The sequence below is a fragment of the Miscanthus floridulus genome, chromosome 13 (assembly GCF_019320115.1).
Source record: "Miscanthus floridulus cultivar M001 chromosome 13, ASM1932011v1, whole genome shotgun sequence".
Taxonomy (NCBI): domain Eukaryota; kingdom Viridiplantae; phylum Streptophyta; class Magnoliopsida; order Poales; family Poaceae; genus Miscanthus; species Miscanthus floridulus.
In genome coordinates this window covers 3,266,367-3,272,402 of record NC_089592.1, presented here as the reverse complement: position 1 = coordinate 3,272,402, position 6,036 = coordinate 3,266,367, and the positions used below count along the sequence as shown (strand labels likewise).

General features: G+C 44.2%; 1 pseudogene; it reads right to left on the bottom strand.

Moving 5' to 3' along the window:
- Nucleotides 1–864: 864 nt before the first annotated feature.
- LOC136499288 (uncharacterized) lies at nucleotides 865–5,713 on the bottom strand (annotated as a pseudogene).
- Between the last annotated feature and the right edge of the window lie 323 nt (nucleotides 5,714–6,036).

The following is a 6,036-nucleotide window of genomic DNA, read 5'->3' as shown; positions in this document are numbered from 1 at the left end:
GCTCCACGAGCAGTTTGGAACTGTTTTGTGCCAAATGTGGTAAAATAAAATAGCTCCAGTTGAAGAGCTCAAACATGTTCTCACAATGGGTGGATGCATGAGAGATGGACCTGGAAACTCGGCTAATGGTTTTTGCGGCTAATAAGCCGGCAGATGCTGTTTTTTTTTTAGAGAAAAACAATGTACCATGGCTAATAAACCGGGCTGATAAGTTCAAGCAAACAGGGTGAGGCTTCTCCTGGCTTTCACTCGCTCGGGTAGGCCCTGCGTGGGATTCTATGAAAGCATGTTTTAAAGAGCTCCACATATAAAGTTGTTCTGTCAAATGTTTCACTAAAATAGCTTCAATGAGCTACTCGTGGAGTCAAAGTAAAAAACACGACTTCACTGGTGAAGTGAAATTGTGCCAAACGGCCGGAGCCAATATTATTAGCAGACACAAGAAAGTGAGAGTTGAGATTTGAGAGACCAGAAAGAAATAATTACACCTGTAGCCACGTAGGAGTACGTGTTTGGCAACCTTTTTAGATTTATTTATACCTGAGATGGAGATGTGAAATGACTGCAGCAGCAGTTGCAGTTGGTTAAGCTAATAGGATATTTGAAGGCAAGAATTAGGGCAATATTATACACAACGAGCTAGCGCATGCAATAAATAAACCAATAACATATATAGAAAGAGCCCCAGAACAGAACCACCACGAGAAAATCGGGATTTTGCCCTTATGGAAGGTGGGCTTCGCCCAAATGCCATCAATTTTGTGGGCTTCGCTGAAATGCCTTTATGAAACGAGTCCAACACGCTATAATGCCATTTCGAGGTTTAAGTGAACTTTAAAAATTTTTGAGGCAAAATTTAAGCCTTCAGTGACCATTTTGCCCCTGAGGTCGCTGACCTATTCCCTGCGCTCTCCTCTCTCCCCCTCTCGCTGTTCTCTCGCTGGAGTGAAAGGCAGAGCGCCGCCCCCCACCCCCGCGCCGCGCCCCCGGGCCGAGCCTCGCCGCCGCCATCCGCCCCCAAGACGCTCCCTGCCCCAGGCGAAGGCTAGCCCGCCGGCGCCGCCTAGAGCAGGTCCCTGCTCTCCCCGTTGCTGGATCTGCGGCCGCTGCTCCTGGCCGTCCGGGTGCTCTTCCCCAGGCGAAGGCGGCCCCAGCCAAGCCGCCCGTCCGCGCCAGGCCGTCGTCGCCCGACCGCGCGTCACCAGGCCCGCCGCGCCTCCCTGCGTCACACCAGGCTATGGGTGAGGGTTCGTCTAGTTCGTCGTTCATCCCAACAGGTGCCGTTTCTCTGTATCCACTTGGCGCTAGTGGGATCCCCCTGATTCCATGCCCAGACTGTGGTGATAGAGTAGTGGAATGCAAATCCTGGAAGAACAACGGCAGAATTTTCTTCAAATGCGTAAACTACAATGAATTTGTGAGTATATATTGCTCTGTTGTTTATTGTCATATAGAACTGAACTAGGTATTGTGTCAAGGTTTGGATAAATAAACTGTGTTATGTATTGTCATTTCCACAGGCATTGAAGAAATGTCCATTCTTTAGGTGGTTGGAAGAGTATAAGAAAGTAGTCGCAAAGAAGCTTAAAGAAGATTTGCTAGCTGCAGTGCCATTAGAAGGTCATGGTGAAACTAAATGTCAAGAAGAAATGAAGCTTAAAAGCAGAATTTTTGATGAAGATAGGATCTATCTCAAGATGGACAAGCTTATCGATCTGGTCCAGCTGTTGGTGGTGCTTTGTTTAGTCATGACTGTCATAGTTCTTTTAGGTGTGGTAGTGCTTATTAGCAAGTGAAGCAAGATTGTGTTGTAGAACTATGTTGTATCAGTACTGATTAATTAGCTTTAGCAAGTGAAGCAAGATTGTGTTCTAGGACTGTTGGTTCCTCTGTCTTTCATGGACTGATATCTTCAGAAGCACTACTCATGCTCTGTACAACACTTATCTTTGTACAGCACTGTTGGTTCCTCTGTGGTAATAAAATGTCAGATTGCAATGAGTTCTTCAATATGTTCCCTGTGATTATCAGTACTAGGAAAAGAATCAGCTTCATGAGGAGCAGGATCTACAATGACATATTTGTTCTGCTGTTTTTCTTGAAAGTTATCCTTGAAAACCATCTCTTTTACCTCATATGAAACAAGGTCTGTACTGCTTTTTTAATTATGACGAACAAATGTCCATTGTTATGCCATATTTTCCTGCATGCTATCATCCATTGTTATGCATTCTGTCAACTAGGGGTCATCCATTTTCCTGCATTCTGGCACCAGCAGCAGGTACTTGATAGCTCAACTAATACACAGTTACTATACAGAGACATGCATTCTGTCAACTACTCATACACTCATACAACAGAGACATGCATTCTGTCAACTACTCATACACTCATACAACAGAGACATGCATTCTGTCAACTACTCATACATAGGTACTATACAACTCATACACATTATGTCAACTAATCATGCATTACCACTTTATCAGAATGCAAGTACAACAGAGACATTACTTGATAGCTCAACTAACCAAAATCAAAGAAGATTTCATAAAGGACCAATAACATTCCATAAAGGTTCATAAAGGTTCACACAATACCTTACAACAGTCAGCATTACATGTCCACATACATTACAGTAGAGTTTTTCAAAAGGCAGCTCATACATAGGCAGCTCATTACAGTACAGTTTTTCAAAAGCCAGCTCATTACATGTTCACATTTCAGTTCGTCGTCAACTTCCTTGGAATCAACTTCTTCGCTATTCCCTTCTTTGGTTTTGGTGAAGTTGTAGCCTGCTTGTTTGGAGATAAATGTAGTACCTTCTTTGGTTTTGCTGAAGTTGTAGGCTGCTTATTTAACAATGTACTTGGCCCTTCTCCAAGTAGTACAGCTAGTCGGCTGCAACATGAAAGAAATGTTGACAAAAGATGAAATAATTTATGAAAGAGTAAGTTCAGCTTTCTGGAAACATGAAATACCTTCTAGTCAACCTTTCTGGACTTGTTGACAAAAGAGTGGCCTTAGCTGTGGCAACTTGTTCAGCTTGGACGACAACATCTTGAGACTGTACAGCAACAACTTCTGGCAGCACAGCAGCAGTATCAGCCCAATTCTCAGCCTGTACAGCCCAATTCTCAGACTGTACAGCAGCAGTCTCAGCCTGTACAACACCATTATCAGACTGTACAGGATTTTTTCCAGCAGCTTTTTTACCATTCTTCCCATACTTGGTTGTATTTGTCCTAGGCTTCCTTTTCCTGCAAGTTACAACAATTTAGGCACTTGTTTGTCCCATTTAGTAGATGTAAGTTACAAAACTAAAGAAATCAGTACCTTTTCTTTGTCCCATTTAGGCGGCACTTGTAGCTTGTTTCTCCATGACCCAATTCTCCACACCCCTTACACATTCTTTTCCCTTTTACCAATTGCCTTTTAGGTTTAGCAGCTTGCATAGCCTCCTCTTCAGCAGCTTTATCAGCCTCCTTGGCAGCCTCCTTGGCAGCCTTTTTTCCTTTTCCACCACTTCCTCCCTCAAGGCATCCTTTTATCCGCAGCTTCCTATACCTTCAAGCACCCTTTTTGTCCAATGGTGCCCCAACTGTAAATGGAAGTGGCACATGTGGCCACTGAGTTTTATCTGGGAGTGGCTCAATTAATCTCTTATAGGCATTCCTGAAATTTTCCACTGAATAGTAGCCATGGACAAATCCCTCAAGATCCACATCCACAGTTTGTTGGGCTGTAATCAAAGCCAAAGCATGCTGACAAGGCTTACCAGTGTGTTGCCACTCAAGGCATGTGCACTCATGGAGATACGTCTTCACTACATGCCTGTTATGGATGCTATTAATTTCCCATATCTCTGCAGCCACACTATCAGAGGTGATAACTGTCAAGTGACCCAAGCCTCTGGTTCTCATTTTCAGCTGACGTATGACTGCAGGTAAAATTCTTCCATTAAGCTTTTGTCCAATCTGCCTTCTCTTCCTCCACAATACCATTAGCATCTCCCTAATTTTATCAGCAAGCTCAACTACAGGAAGGTCCTTCCAGTCCTTGATCCAATTATTAAAACATTCAGCAAGGTTGTTGGTTATATAATCACACTTGATTTCAGGGTTAAATGCACTTCTCATCCACAACAATTTATGATGATTGTCAAGCCATTCCATCACTTGATCACTAGCCTCTCTAACAAATTTGAAGAAATATTGAAATACTTCAACTCTATATGCTCGAGCTGCAGGATACATCTTCGAAAAAACATCACCCCCAAACTTCTTAATGAAATTCTGCATAAGATGCCTAAAACACTCTCTATGTTCAGCATGAGGAAACACATTTTTAACAGCTTTCTCTAGACCTTTGCATGCATCAGTGCAAATAGCAAGAATAGGTAGGTCTCCTATGGCCTTATGCAACTGAGTCATAAACCATTCCCAATTTTCTGTTGTCTCACCATCTATGAAACCAAATGCAACAGGATACATCCAATTATGTCCATCTAGAGCAGTGGCTGCTGCTAAGTGTCCACACCATCTACCATTCAATGCAGTGGAGTCTATACTAAGGTAAGGCCTACATCCCTCTAGAAAACCCTCAATACAAGGACTTAAAGCACAAAAGAACCTGTGAAAGTGTACCTTGCCATCAACCATCTTGATGTCAATCTCAATGACACTGTTTGGTGAGTGCTTTAGAACCTCTGCCCTCCAATTGTACAGCATTTGGAAGCTTTCCTCCCAGCTACCAAACAACTCTTTCATTGCAATCTGCCTCCCCTTCCAAACGGTGTCATAGTGAATCTCACATTTGTGGTCGTCTTGCAGCTGCTTCTTCAATTCTTTTGTGCCCATATTTGGGTCCTTCCTGAGGTGCTTGATACCCCTTGAAGCAACCCAGGCAGCAGTGGGTGTAGTAGTAAGTCTCCTCGCACTGGATGAACAATTATGTTGATCAATCAGAGCTGTAACCTGCATTGTTACAAAAATTAGAACATTGCCATTACTAAAAAAAAGAAGTCATATTCATATAACAAATTTTTTTTATACCATAACAGTTTTTGAATGACGTTGTTTTCGACCATTAATATGCCAAGGGCAATCTGGTGCCATGCACTTCCCAATAAACCTCTCTGTGTCTGTTTTCACAGTGTGTAGTGCAAACTCTTTATTAATGGCAAACTGCCTCACCGCCAATCTAAACTCAACCATGTTGGGGTACACAGTGCCAATATCCATGCATGGTTTGTTAGGGTCATACACCATCACCCTCTCCTCCGGTATTGCATCATCAACGGGGATAGCTGCACCACTAGTGTCAACATCAGGGACTGTACTACCATTGTTTGCGGTTGCCTGATCCTCATTTGAAGTACCATCAGCAGCACCCTGGCCATGATCATCATCGGTTCTCAGGCCCAGCAAACGATACAGCTCATCCTCATCGATAATTTCTAACCTTCCTTCCCCTTCATCATCTTGCCTTTCCTCAATCCGTAATTCATCCCAATTAACGACATGTCCCCGTGGCTGTTCTAGAATGCCACCATCTACAGACACTAAACTAAGCTCAGGCTCCGCATCGAGCCTAAAAAAACACCCATTACAGAGTTAGAACACTACACGCATACGAGATCCATGCATACCATACAACAAAGAGTAAATAATGATGCATACCCGGTAACTACATCACTCCGATTGCAATCCATACCACAAGCACATAACAGAGTCACTGTTTCCTACTCCTGTAAAACCCTAAGTTAATACTATACCCATTGAATCCACAAATCAATCCTCAATAAGGGCAAATTTGAAGCCTCACCTTAGTTCAGCAGGGTTGGCCTGGTGACGCGCGGTCGGGCGACGACGGCCTGGCGCGGACGGGCGGCTTGGCTGGGGCCGCCTTCGCCTGGGGAAGAGCACCCGGACGACCAGGAGCAGCGGTCGCAGATCCAGCGACGGGGAGAGCAGGGACCTGCTCTAGGCGGCGCCGGCGGGCTAGCCTTCGCCTGGGGCAGGGAGCGTCTTGGGG